General features: G+C 39.3%; 1 protein-coding gene and 1 long non-coding RNA gene across 14 annotated transcripts in view; one reads left to right on the top strand and one right to left on the bottom strand.

Moving 5' to 3' along the window:
- Positions 1–9,811, bottom strand: part of LOC132373343 (uncharacterized) — a 74,585-nt gene extending 64,774 nt beyond the window's left edge. Inside the window, exons 1-2 of the long non-coding RNA XR_009505409.1 lie at positions 9,471–9,811; positions 3,219–3,340 (exon numbers count right to left, since the gene is read on the bottom strand). This is a non-coding gene — a long non-coding RNA (uncharacterized LOC132373343). The remainder of the gene's footprint in view (positions 1–3,218; positions 3,341–9,470) is intronic.
- Positions 9,701–15,150, top strand: part of PRRC2C (proline rich coiled-coil 2C) — a 100,042-nt gene continuing 94,592 nt past the window's right edge. For 7 of the 13 annotated variants that reach the window (XM_059936175.1, XM_059936203.1, XM_059936231.1 and 4 more), the window contains exon 1: positions 9,702–9,925. The gene's annotated coding sequence lies outside the window, so the exon portion shown is untranslated. Of the gene's footprint in view, positions 9,926–15,150 lie in introns of all 13 variants that reach the window. The other 6 variants (XM_059936183.1, XM_059936241.1, XM_059936298.1 and 3 more) reach the window with 2 other exon arrangements.

Raw genomic sequence — 15,150 nt, forward strand, 5'->3', positions numbered from 1 at the left:
GACTGTCTTATTTGTTGAAGGAAAAAAGAAATAAAAGTTAAGTATAACATATATAAAGTTAAATGTCCCATAGTAAAATTAAAGCAAATAATACAGATTTATGATATACATCATGACATTTACAAATAGCAAATACACAGTTTGAGTAATGTATTAAGAATTCCCATTCCATTTATTTTCTGTGATCCACTTCAAAAACGGTAAATTCTTCCCCTGACATTAGGTCATCTCTGTGACCTAATAAAGTTCTATGCAATACTTATTAGCAAGATTGATGCCAATTCTTTAAAGCAAAATTCCCTCTAGGCTGACTTTTTTTTTTTTTTTTTTTTTTGGGCCAAACCTCACAGCATGCAGAACTTCCCTGACCAAGGATCGAACCTGCGCCCCCTTTAGTGGAAGTGTGGAGTCTTAACCACTGGACCACCAGGGAAGTCCCCTCTAGGCTGATTTAAGGAAACTTTCTTCTAATCCAAGGCAATAATAGTTAGTTATGATTTGTTAACAATGCACTTCATCCTAATAAGCCCTTGAACCCTCAACTAGTACCATGGGCTGGTTGGCCAGCCCAGAAGTCACACTGCTAGAGAACAGGCAACAGGCTGTTGCTCATTGTTTTTTTCTTCCACTGTTCCTGGAAAAAACTTACCTTTTGCAAATTTGGGTGCTGAACAAAAAGTAATAATAAAAATCTTGAGCCCAAATTTTCTGTCATTTTTCGACCTTAGATAAAGGTCAAAATGTTACGCAAATAACTAGAACTTATATTTGCATGGTACCAAGTAAGCATAAATACTTTCTTACTACCTCCTCATTTCATAACATTGATAAAGTTGGATAATTAATGCATTGCTGAATTGTTGATTCAATTTGAATTTTAAGGAGAGTGACTGGGGATTTCACTCTCTAAATCAGTAATCTAGTTACTTTAGTGTTTTTAATTGTATCAGACCAAATTACTGATGATTTATTACTTAATGATTTTAAGCAACTGTATTTCTTGCTTTTGGTGTTAATCTTTTAACAATGGGTAGTATTTGTTCATGCTTATTCTTTCTGTGCTTTTTAAAGAATCACTTTAAATCACCTTCTGTCATTGAGTTGAGGGGGATTTCACCAGCAACGGTCATGCAGCATAATGCTCTACCAGCAAGAAAAGAGCCTGATCTAGTTAACAGCATCAGTCACTGTACCTGAAGGTCACAGAGCAAGTGATGAAGAGATACAGTCCTTGAGTGAAGGGTCAGAGAAAGTATGCAAAGAACCTTCCAGACTGAATCAGCTTTGCTTGAAGTTAGACCTAAGTTCAAAACACCAACTCTAGCACCGATTAGCACTGTGAGCTTAAAGCAAGCCCCTTATCCTTTTTGAGCCCAGTTTTATAATCCGCATTGCAATTTGCCACATAAAATGATATATGTAAAGAACCCAGAACAGTGCTGGCCCCCAGCAAGCATGTGATAATTTGCAGCTATAACAGGTTAGAAGAAGTTAATGCAGCACTAACAGTCAAGTGAGAACCGCAGAACTGATGTGTTCAGTTGCTGCCAGGGGCTCCTAAGGCCTAACTTCTTGGTTTGCTGCAGCCTGGCTAACCCCTCAAGATTAAAAGAACCTTCTCTGGTATCAGAAAAGGCTCCCTTCCTGTTAGTGGTCTCCAGAAAGGGCATCTTCTCAGGCAGACTGTAGAGATCAAAAGGAGATTTTAACGTGGAAGAACTTTAGAACTAAGATCTATGGCTCCACTTCATTGCAGCCAGCATAGGGTGACCAACTATCCCACTTTGCCCTGGACTGAGAAGTTTTTTGGATCATGGGACCTTCCATACTAACACCACGACAGTCTCATGCAAACTGAGATGATTCATCATCCTAGCATTTTCCAAGGTTGGGCAGGTGGCCTGGTAACATGTAGCCTAATAGGTGGTACTATTTTATAAATCATTATTATGATTAACACTTTCCAATTAAAAATCTCATACAGGTAATAATGAATATTGAAATGAAGAGTTTCATTTCACTGCAATTTACCCAGGCTGTTAAATACTTTGAGAAGCTTTTTCTCAATTCTCTTTCAATCACTATTCCTCTTTTCTTTTCTTCCTATCAAGACAGTGCCCTATAAAGTTAACAATGGTCCAATCCCTCGAGTATTGTGCTTACTATTAATTCCCATTTGAAGCAATTATCTCACTGATACTCTCAGCAACTCAAAGAAATATTTCTGAAATAACTGTTTAATTAACCCCAGCAGAAATAAGAATGGAGAATACAAAGAGATAAAATCTGAACTGGGTGTGAACTACCGATACTCTGTAACACATGAAATTCTCTTTTCCAATAGAAGCCTGAAAGTTACTCAAAATACCTAATCCCAGTGCTAACAAAGAAATGTACTATCATGAAATAATGCCATTTACAGCAACATGGATGGACCTAGAGATTATCATACTAAGTGAAATAAGTCAGACGGAGAAAGACGAATATCATATGATTTCACTTACATGTGGAACCAAAAAAACTTTAAAAAATGATAAAAATGAACTTATTTACAAAACAGAAACAGACTCACAGACACAGAAAACAAACATGGCTACCAAAGGGGAAGTGGTGGAGGAGGGATAAATTAGGAGCTTGGGATTAACAGATACACACTACTTTATATAAAATAGATAAACAACAAGGTCCTACGTATTGCACAGGGAACTATATTCAATATCTTGTAATGACCTATAATGGAAAAGAATCTGAGAAAGCATATATATATAAACATATATATAATTTTTTTAACATCTTTATTAGAGTATAATTGCTTTACAATGGTGTGTCAGTTTCTGCTCTATAACAAAGTGAATCAGTTATACATGTACATATGTCCCCATATCTCTTCCCCCTTGCATCTCCCTCCCTCCCACCCTCCCTATCCCACCCCTCTAGGTGGTCACAAAGCACCGAGCTGATCTCCCTGTGCTATGCGGCTGCTTCCCACTAGCTATCTATTTTACATTTGGTAGTGTATATATGTCCATGCCACTCTCTCACTTTGTCCCAGCTTACCCTTCCCCCTCCCCGTATCCTCAAGTCCATTCTCTAGTAGGTCTGCATCTTTATTCCCATCTTGCCCCTAGGTTCTTCTGACCATTTTCTTATTTTTTTTTTTTTTAGATTCCATATATATGTGTTAGCATACGGTATTTGTTTTTCTCTTTCTGACTTACCTCATTCTGTATGACAGTCTCTAGGTCCATCCACCTCACTACAAATAACTCAGTTTCGTTCCTTTTTATGGCTGAGTAATAGTCCATTGTATATATGTGCCACATCTTCTTTATCCATTCATCTGTTGATGGACAATATATATAAATTTTAAAAAAAAGGGAAATGTACTACAACCTTACTTCTCTTAATTACTATGTAGCAATAAATGATTTGAATTGGTGGCTTCATTTTTACATTTTATATACAATTGGTTGGGCAGCAAAAAAATTAAAAGTGACTTATACTTTGAGAAATGCGACAGGCAGCAGCCAAAGTTACAATTTTAGAGGTAATAATTGAGTACTGTATTTATATCCATCAGCAATATATCAATTTTCTATTATCTGCCCTGAAACATTAAGAAATCACCTTTTCTGTATCTTCAATTACCACCTGCCTAGTTTCCTTTGTAATCTTTTCTACTCTGCATTCCCTAGACCCACTCCCTTTCCTATTGGTCTCTGGATCCGTCCCCTTTATCATTACTCACTTCCTGACTTCCAGCCTAAGGCAAAACTGTGAACCAGTAAGTCTCTTTCCTCCAGTTCCTTCCTCTTCCCCTCCTTTCTTCTCCATGATATTCTCTGTTCATTAATGACATTATACCCTCTTGACTTAAATCCACTGCTCCAAGAACTTAGTTTCTCCTCTTAGCTAAGAAAATTCTGGGGAAATTTTGGGTGGACAGTAGACTCCAGTTAATTCAAATTTCTTTGACATATGACTTGTGATAAATGAACACTTTTAGCCAAAAATGTACCTTTTATTCCATTATAAAAAGGGTTTGCTGAGCAAATTAATAATAGTCTGATAAATAATGAAAATCTTTATCCTTTACATATAATATAATATTTTTATATAACATATATAGTAATATATTTAGTATATAACGTCTTACAAGTTGGCAGAAGGTAATTTTTCAAAGCACTGGCAAGATGTTTTCTTTATTAGCAAAATTACAATATCTGTTGAGGTTTATAAAATGAGATTACATTTTCATACAATATTTGGGTATTATGGTTTTCATTATATCAGGCTCATACTATTTCACAATTTTACTAATTAAGATTTGCTGGACCATTGGTGAAAGGAAACCAAAATTGTCATGTGCACATAAATATTTAAGAAACACTATTACTAATGAAGCATGATACCTTCATTGGTTCTTTTGTTTTTCACCTCATACCACATAAATGTTCAGTACCTATGGGTTTATAGAATCAATCCCAATGAGAAGGGTAGAAACAATAAAACCGCTAGCAAATAAGGCTGGGCAATCACAAACAAAGTAGGTCATACTGTTTGGAGAATCAATTAGTTTTCCGTAAGAAACTAGGTTGCCCTATTTCATATATCAATTGGCAATTTGATATTAACCTAAAATTAATGTTTAAAAAGCAGAACTGGAAATTAAATGCAAGTTTTCATTCAAACTGTCATGAAAACATTTTTGTTATGACAAATTTATCTACACTAAAAGGGTGTTAGGAGAGACACAAATAATCCAAAACAAAATAAAATTTTTAAAGAGTATTATTTGGCTTTGGACACTGTACCAATATCTAGAGATCGCAGTCAGATTTTCCCCAAGATATTGGAAATAAGGATAATACGACTGCTTCCTGAAAGCTAAACTTTAAGATTATGTACAATGCATATGAGCAGAAGTAGGCAAAGTCACCTTTAAAACACAAACTGGCCTGACTTGATTGTAACTTGACTTTTAATGAAGAATATTGTTAAGAGGTTTGGGTAGCCATGGAAACAGAGAAAAGAGCATACAGGATCGCTTTAGGGTTAGTGCCCATGCAAATGCTGTCAGGAGAGAAGGAGCCCAAATCAACAGTGCAGCAGGATGCCCCTACTATATTGGAGATCAATGTACAAAGTTGCAACCGTTGGAAACTGAGTATTTCTATCTCTGGGACAAAACAGTCCTGTCATGGAGTTAGATGAATCAAGAAGAGTCCGTACACACAACTCCTCTTGTTCTGAATCTGTGCTCATCAGGCAACCTTCTGTTAATGCTTTTGGTTTCCTGAGTAGGTTTGTCTACATAGAAAATGCACTGGCTTTGCAATCTTGAGTACTCAGGTATATAAATTACAGCTCTTGGAAATTAATAACTATTCTGGTTGTATACACCAGTCTTGTGACCTCAGTTAAGGTAAGTTCATCTGATGGCCGGAGCTGTTCTACATTGCTAACGAAAGATATTTCTGTTCTAAAATACTCTAGACAACATCCTAGAGTATTTTGGAAAATTCACCAAAGTTATGCTTCCCTGTCTGCCTGGGGACAGTCAGCAGGCCTTTTGCTGGCAATGACCCTATATCAGCCAAGCTTTTCCATTTCAAAAGATCATTGATTATCAATGGGGTGGGGGTTGAGTGCCTGTGATTTACTTCCCTTTATTATTTTATTTATTCCAACATTGCTACAGTGACAATTTCATGACCACAATGGTATAGAAGACAGCTCATACCAGGAGAAGTGGTAGGTAACCTTTGGATATAAAATATACCATAAACAATTTATAAAGTGGACACAAGTTACCATCTACTACACATCCACCATATGTTTAAACACAGTATTATCATTACAGTCCCTCACTTACAGATATCCTTGCCTCCCTATGTTACACTTGCCCGGTAAAACTCAGCATGGGTGAATCTTTCTATATTTTCTGTAGCTGTACCAAAGAGCTAACATTGCTGGAGAAATCATATGAATAAACTGAATGGCATATTTTAGATCCATAATCACAACTTCAAAAAATGCTCTCAGCAGATCATGCGAATCCTACTCTGTTCCTCACACTAGGCTTACTTTTTCACTCTCTGAGATAAATTTTGAATCTCCTTCTCCTCAAACTCCTACATACCAAGCCCTCTCATCAGATTACTTTGCTCCCTACTTCGCTGAGAAAATAGAAGCCATCAATGGGACTTCCCTTATGTTCCCACCATCAAATCATCAATTGTCCCTAGAGCTGCAACTATCTTCTCCTCCATCAGTGCTCTGGACTCACCTCTTCACACCTTCTCATGGATTTCTCTCTTTTAGTTTCCCTCTCTCTACTACATAATTGCCACCTCTTGCCTCTTCTGGATTATTCCTATTATCATACAAACATTATCTATTGTCTCCAATGTTTTAAAATGTCTCTCTTTACTCCACCTCTCTCCAGCCACTACTTTCTTTCTCTGTCACGACAGAGTTCAAGTTCTGGAAAGAATGGTTTATCTATAGTCTCCACTGTCTCAACATCTATCTCATTTTTAGCTCACTACCATATGGCTTTCTGACCTCACTGCTCCACCAAAAATTCTTGTAAAAGATACCAGTAACCTCCATGTTGCCAAATACAATGGACACTTCTGGCTCCTTCTTCATAAGACTTGACCTCTCAGCAGCATTTAACATAGTCGATTGCTCACACTTTCTTACAATACTCTCCTCTCTTGGCTTCTGTGACAACATCCTCTTGGGTTTTCCAGTTCTCTGGCATCTGTTCAGTGTTCTTTGCTTAATCCTCCACCTCCACCTCCACCTAACCTCCAAATGTTGTTGTTCTTTAGGTCTGGCCCTTTATTCTTGTTTCTCTAATCTCTCTCTCTGAGTTATCTTATCTCTTCCCACTGCTTGAAACATGTGAAATACATAAAAAACATGTCTATGAAGCCCAAATCTCTGTCTCCAACCCCAACCTCCCCTCTGAGCCCAAGACATCCATGTCAACTGCATACTTTATCTACAGTTGGACACTATGTGAACATCTCAAATTTAACATGCCTAAAATCTAATTGTTCTCAATTTTTTCTTTTTAATATTTAATTTTTATTGCTCCACCAACCAAACTGTTTTCCTTCCCTCTCCCATCCCCATGGTCTCTATAAATGTCACTGTCATCCACCCAATTGTTCAAGCCATAAACCTATGTCATTGTTGTTTTTGTTTTTTTTTTTAATTTTTGGCCGCATTGTGCAGCATGCAGGATCTTAGTTCCCTGACCAGGGATTGAACCTTTGCCCCCTGCAGTGGAAGTGCAGAGTCTTAACCACTGGACTGCCAGGGAAGTCCCTAAATCTATGTCATCACTGATTCTTCTCTCTTCTTCACACCTTCCCTTCACTTAGAAGTGATCATCTCCCACAAGCAAGTATATTCTAGCTCTAAAAATATATACCAAACCTGTCTACTTCTCTCCATCCCACAGCCTCTATCCTACTCCAAGCTACTATCATTCTTCACTACTGTGATTACTTCATTACTGCCTAGTGGGGCTCCTTGCTTCTATTCTCACCTCCCTTTAATCCATTCTTCACACTCTTCACTCAGCAGTAACGGTGAGCTCCTTAAAATGGAAAATCAGACCATGTGACTTCCCTTCTTAAAATCTTCCAATGACTTTTCACTGTACCTGGAAGACATTCTGAACTCCTTACCCTGGCCTCCAAGGCCCCTCTGAGCCTAGCCCTTGTCCCTCCTTTTAGTTTCATCTTGTGCCACTCTCTCTCAACTAAGCTCCAGACATACTCCTCCTAGTTCCTAGAACATTCCAAGCTCTTTCCCAAATCAGGGCACTTGTAATTGCAGTTCATTTGGTCCAGAGCACTTTCCCACCTACTCTATGCATTGCTGAGTAGGTCCCTACTGTTATCATTTAGGTCCCAGTTTAAATGGCACCTTCTCAGAAAGGTACTCACTGACCACATAAAGTAAATCTGGAGTGCCTGTCTTACTGGTTATTCTTTTCTTCCTTCCTGTTTCCCTTCCTTCCTTCCCTCCGTCCTTCCTTCCTTCCTTTCTTTTCTCTCCCTTTTTTTTTTCCAGTTATTCTTTACCTTAATATCCTGTTTGTTTCCTTCACTGCACATATGCAAATCTACTATGTGATCTGCATCACTACACTGTTTCATTAGGACCAAGATCTTAACTTTTCTCTACTTTTGTATCCCAGTACCTAGCACATATAGTAGGTGCTCAATAAATATTTGGTGAGTCAATAACACAAACTTGAGAAGTAGGTGTTATCTCCATTTTACAAAATGAGAAAACTGAATTTAAGAGATGTTAAGTAACTTATCCATACTACATAGTAATTAATTAGCAGAACTGTTATTCATACCTGTTTGAGTCTTATTTTAAAGCCTAAAAAATATGTAATCCTTTTTGTATCTTTTTTTTTTTGCCTTTTTGTATCTTAAACACAATGCTATATATATTTACATAAGCATGCACACTATATACACACATGTATGCACTATATATGTATACACACATTTATCATTTGTTTCTCATAACAATTTTATCACTCACAAAAATTTTTCATTACACATTAAAACTTTTTCTGATTGTAAAATCTGGAAATTACAGAAAGCCATGCATAAAATATTTTTTAAAATCTGATGGCTCTGGGGCTTCCCCGGTGGCGCAGTGGTTGAGAATCTGCCTGCCAATGCAGGGGACATGGGTTCGAGCCCTGGTCTGGGAAGATCCCACATGCCGCGGAGCAACTGGGCCCGTGAGCCACAATTACTGAGCCTGCACGTCTGGAGCCTGTGCTCCGCAACAAAACAGGCCGCGATAGTGAGAGGCCCGCGCACCGCGATGAAGAGTGGCCCCCACTTGCCACAACTAGAGAAAGCCCTCGCACAGAAACGAAGACCTAACACAGCCATAAATAAATAAATAAATAAATAATTAAAAAAAAAAAAAAAAAAGGTATGGATGTGCTCCTTTGGAGTTTTTAAAAAAAAAAAAAAAAAAAAATCTGATGGCTCTAAGAAAACTATTGTTAAAGTGTTTACCATTAGAAACATTTCAGAGTACATTTTAAAGTCTTTTTTTCTATTACTATGCATATATGTGTGTTTTTATAGCATATTTATGGCATAAGCGTATCATGGCTTAAGCATTTCCCTTGTCCTTAAACATTATTCTGAATTTAATGGCTTCCAAATATTCCATAATATGGATGTAACATAATGCATTTATCTCTGTATCTTTATTAACAAACAGGTTTTGGCATTATGAATACTGAGTATTGTGTACGTACATTTCTAGAAAATACCGAGATACTGCCAAATATCAAGGTTAAAGATTATGCATAGTTTAATTTTGATACACACTGCCAAAGTGTTGTTTGAACCAATTCACACAACTATCCAGCACCTCCAAGAGTGCTCACTTCCCTGAGGCATAACAACCTGTAATTGCGGTCTCTTAAAGAGTTCCTGGAGAGATCTCAGGCGAAATCTTCACCCTGCATCTTGAGCTCTGATCGCAGGAACTCCCTCGGTCCAGCAAGCGGCGCCGTCACCTTCCGTCGGGGTTGGGTCGCCACGGAGACCTCACGTGATCCGGCCGTCTCTGCGCCGGGGGGCGGTCTTGCGGGGATTTGCCTTACGTACGCCGCCGCATGACGTCGTACGTAGGGGCTGGCTAGCCGCCATCTTGCTTCTTTTTCTCGCTCGCTATCTCCCTCTCGAGAAGGAGTGAAAGTGCTTTGGCGGTTTGTCCATCCGCAGCTTCGGATCTCTGGGGCCTAGGGTCCTTCCAGCCGCCCCCTACCCCTAGATTCCCCTTCCCCTTCCCCCTATCAGAGCTCTGCGGAGCCCCTCGAAGCGCGCAGACACACTCAGCTTGACACTCATCCTGGCCGGTAAGGAAAGCGAGGGCGTAGGAGCTGCGATCAAAGCGGGCCCTATCCGGGAGGGCTGGCGTGGGGCGGCCCGGGGCGTGGGAGCGCACCCCGACCCTGGCGCCCAGAGACTAGGGAGCCGCGTGGAGAGGGCCTTGGGTCCGGGCATCCTCTTTTTCTCTTTGGCTACCATCATCTCTGCTTCTGGGGGAGCCTCGGCCTCCTGCTTGGGGAGCGGGAAAAACCGGAGTCAGACCCGCCCCATGTGGTCTGCAGCGGGAGTTCCGGACCCGTCGGCCTCCTCCCACTCAGGCCCTGTAGGGGGATTACGCGCGTTGCCGGGTAAGGGAAGGGAGTTTCCTTTCCGCGGGATAGGCGGGTGCGTGGTCTCTTTTCCTAGTGTGGGCATGTGTCCCCCCCCAAACAACTCGGGGGCTCATCTAGGCTCTTTAATGCCTACCTCTTCTTCATGGTTAGTGAGGGTGAAATTTGCAATGAGTAGTGTGCGGGAGAGACCGGGTTAAAGGCCGGGCTCGGTGAGAGGCGCTTCGGGGAATGAGGACCAGTCCTACTTCCGCTAGGGACGTGCTGCCCCAACTCCAGAGGCGGGTTCGGATAGTCTTTTCTCACCCTAGGCCTCTCCATCCCCTGACCTGCTTGGTGAATCTCCGCAGCTTCCTCTCTTGAGATAGCATTAGTGTTGGTGTTACGGTAAAGGCCCCACTTTAGGGCTTGAAGAAAAGGGCATAGGGGGCCAATAGGAACACTGATAAATTCTTCCTTCCCTTGAGAGGACTGTGTCTAATTCCTTTAAAGGGATGTGTATATGTTTTGACTTGATCTGAGATTCTTTTGAGGTTTCCGACGTGTCTGATGTTTGCTGGCTTCTAAGGCTAGCCGGATTTCCGCATTGACCGATCTTCAGCGTATGTCCATAGATTCATACCTCGCCAGGGTACTTGGAATTGTACAGTAGGCGGCTGTGCTGTAAGATTTTCATTTGGAATGCCCCCAGAAGAATCGGGATTCTTGATTAAATGCTTGATAGCTTATTCCCGCAAATAAAAATGATAAGGTGATAGTTAAACGCCCACTAAGCCCAACTCCAGCATTTGTTAGAAGTCGATTAACCTCCTCTGTTGGTAATTAAGATGCTGCTCAGACTGGAGCCATTTTTAGGTGTGTGTCACAAATGCACTGCAGCATCATTTCTGGTCCACTTCAAATGCATTGATCCCCTAAAAAAAGGAATAGGTTGAATTTGAGTTTCTAGCATATAGTCAACTCGTAATTCTCTCCTTTAACATAATGGGATTTTCAGAATATAGGCTTTTTACTTTTACTCTTGTGTTTCGGTCTAGTGAACTTCTGTATGTGGCTGTTTTCCCTCCACTAGTTGACCTTTTACCATGTACTGAGCACAGAATTAAGCTCTTTACAGACATTCTCTTTGTTAATCCTACAGCAAGCCTTTGAGGGAGGTACTATCATCATCCCCATTTTACAGAGGAGGAAATGAAATCTGAGAAATTAGTTTGACCAAGGTCACACGGCAGTTATTGATGGTGCTGTATAGATTCAAACCCAGATTGTCTAAACGCAAAGGGGATGCTCTAAGCTGTCAAACTGCCTCCCTGTTTCTTGTAATTTTGCAAACTATAGGAACTAAATAAGATACCGCATTATTACTTATTACTAGTTTTTGTTTTCCTTGACTCAGTATAGAAACATTGTTGCATGTGAAGGTTACAGTGTTCCAAGGTGTAAAAAATACATTATAGCTACTCTGGGGATAGAAAAGCCAGCCGAGTAAAACTCAAATGCTGTGGTATGACAGATAATTTTTAAATTTTGATATCTGGTCTATATTATTGATAAAATATTTCCTCATCTGTAACATGGAGATGATAATAGCAGTAACTCCTTCAAAGGCTTGCTGTAGGTTTATCACAGATAATGTATGTAAAGAGCTTATTACTGTGCTCAGTACATAGTAAAAGTTCAACTAGTAGTGGAAGGAGAATGACAGAATACTGGTAGAAGAAAATACTCTTCTTCCAAGCAGTGGGTAACCTGTATATTCTCAGAATGGAGTATACCTTTGGAACTTAAGAAATAGTTTTCCTTTTTTTTTTTTTTTTAAGGCTTTTTTAGACTTAAATATCTTTTTTTTTTCCTTTTTTTTTTACACTTATATATTGGGTTTTGTTTCTTAAAGATTTCTTCATGTTCTAGAGTCAGTACCTCTGGGATCAGTATATTGGGCATAGCTGAAAATACAGAAGTTCTGCCTCATTCAAGTCCCTGTCTCCCATCTACCCCTACCCCACCCCACCATCCTTATGGTAAAATGTCTTTGAAGATTATATTATGTCCTCCTCTCCCTCCAAGTGGTTTCCTTCTTCCCCCAGCCCCCAAACACCACTTCAGTTTGTAATTCAGTTGAGGAACTCATTTTTCAGATGCTATTTATGCCATATTTGTGTAAGGCACGAATTGATCTTTCATAAAATGTTGACACAAACTGGTATAGAACCCTATTCTTACCATGAAGGAGATCCAGAAGTTGTGTCTGCCTGAGTTATGACTAATATACTTTCAGTAAAGTGAGCCTTGTCATCTTATGAATAGGCTGACACAATGAAAGCTTGTCTCAGTCTGTGTTAACTGTTGCTTAGAAGTCTTGAGAATTAATAAGTTAGTTTTGAGTCATAACATTTAAAAATTCTCAGTAATGCCATTGATGCATCAGTCAGGACATCTTTTGGGGTAAAAGTGTTCTCTAGAGACAGTGATTTCAGTAAATTTTTTATTGTATGTGTGTCCTCCCCCCTTCCCCAAAGGCTAAATAGAGTCTGACCTTTTTGCCCGTTATATTTCTAGTCATTATTTTGCTCTAGATTGACAGAATGCCTGTCACATTTTGGGGCCTTTGTGTGCACATATTTTCTGGCAAATCAGAACAAGGGCTATTACTGAGTTTCAACAGTTGTCTAGTTGACAAAAACTTTTAGGTGGTTAGCCTATACCTAGAGTTGAACACAAGATAGCAATGGAATTATTACTGTCAATGTAATATACTCACCCATGTGTGGTGCTGCTAGGTGCTCTACATTAAAGAAGAGCAGGACATAATCAGCATTTGTGAAGCACATCTAGTATTTAAAAAACACTATTAGGTTTTTTTTTTTTTATTTTATTTATTTTTGGCTACGTTGGGTCTTCGTTGCTGCGCACGGGCTTTCTGTAGTTGTGGCGAGCGGAGGCTACTCTTCGTCGCGATGCACAGGCTTCTCATTGCGGTGGCTTCTCTTGTTGCGGAGCATGGGCTGTGGGCACGCGGGCTTCAGTAGTTGTGGCTCGCAGGCTCTAGAGCCCAGGCTCAGTAGTTGTGGCACACTAGTGGCTTAGTTGCTCCGCAGCATGTGGGATCTTCCCGGACCAGGGCTTGAACCCGTGTCCCCTGCCTTGGCAGGCATATTCTAAACCACTGCGCCACCAGGGAAGCCCCAATACTGGGTATTATTTACATAACATTATATAGTAGTTTTCTATTTACTTGTCTGTGTTCTGATATTACTCTGTCTTACTTTGCTAGACTGTTTCCGTGTCTTATCACTTTGTACAGTGGTTGGCATGTATCTAGAGTTTATTATATGTTATTGAATAAATGAGATTAGGAAATAAAGATTAGACCCACAACTAAGATTCAACTGACAAATGTCTTAGTGGAGCAAAAGAATACCCCAATCATTTTTCCCCATTTATTTACCTATTAGAATAGTATCAGATGCTTTCAAATAGTTTGTGTTTATGTTCTGTACATTGTGAGATTTTTTTGCATCAGATTATCCTTACTAATTTTTAGATTTATTCAACAAACATTACAGGTTCTTTTAATTTTGTAAGGCACAGTGCATGAGAGGAAAATGGCTTTTGGTTCGTACTGCCAAGATGTTCACAGTCTTAAGGATTAATATTAAAACTTATCATGTGATCTTTGGATTCATACCAGAAGATAAAAATAAAGATATAGAGACAGGTAGTGGAAATTTGGAGCAGAAAATTCATATATGGAAAATTGTCCATAGTATAGGTCGAGTGCCCAGTTGGTTACAAGTAAAGGCATGATGGCCAGGAGAGACTAAGAATAATTGTAATTATTAATATTTAGTGAGCACTTACCATGCCAGGCACTGAGCTAAGAACACTTTGAGGATTATCTCTTTCATTCCATACATTAAGCCTAGAATGTGGATTATTTTATTCCCATTACACAACTAGAAAACTGGATTTAAAGAGATTTAGTAATTTGTTCATAGTTACTTAGGTAGTAGGTGAGATTCGAATCATTGACCCAGAGCCTGAGTGCTTAACTTCTATACTACATGGATTTCCCAGTGGCCAGTGTTTTTCAAACTTTAGTCATTCACAATTTTTGCTTTATCTTCAAACCATCTATCAATATTTTTCTTTAATTCAGCTTACTATCTTCTAATTGAGTTTAAAAGAAAAATTTATGTGATTATTTGGTGTTAGAGTTTTTTCCCCTCAACATGTGTTAAAGTAAACACGTAATTTTAAATATTCCTCTATGGACTACTTAAAATCATCTAATATACCATCAGTACTCATTTGTATCCCACTCTTTGGGACATAACTGCTATAAGAAATGAATACTGCATAGGATCAGGCAGCAGTTGGAATTAATGAAGGCCAGAAGTGATGAAAGCCTAAAAATAGAATAGATTCATCAAACAGGAAATGGCAGCATTACAGGAGTAGAGAGATAAATTAGAGCCTTAACTACATACTTGGGACAGCCATTTCCAGGATGAACTGCAAAGTGGATTGGGTTTATTTAGACAGAGAAATGTAACAGGATAGGATGTCTAAGACAATCTATGGCAAGAGAAGGAGAACAAGAATGAATAACTTAAGAAAGAAGTCACTACAGAAATCAGGGTGGAAGAGGAAAATCTCTAAAATAGGATTGTGACAGCCAAATGTAGCAGAGTTCAGAAAAATATGTGAGAAATGGCTCTTGGATTTGGCTTGAGTGATCCTTGGTGACCCTAAGGATTTAAGTCAAGTAATGAGGCTGAAAGGTTAAGCAGGGAGGAATAAGTAGTGAGACCTCTTGATTTTTAGATGTGTTGAATACTCAAAATGAGCTCTGGACTAGGAGTTTGAAAACCTGGGGTTAATCCTTTTGTCACTTGGGGGCAAGTGACTTGGCTTCCTCA

This window comes from Balaenoptera ricei, chromosome 1 (genome assembly GCF_028023285.1).
Source record: "Balaenoptera ricei isolate mBalRic1 chromosome 1, mBalRic1.hap2, whole genome shotgun sequence".
Classification (NCBI taxonomy): Eukaryota; Metazoa; Chordata; class Mammalia; order Artiodactyla; family Balaenopteridae; genus Balaenoptera; species Balaenoptera ricei.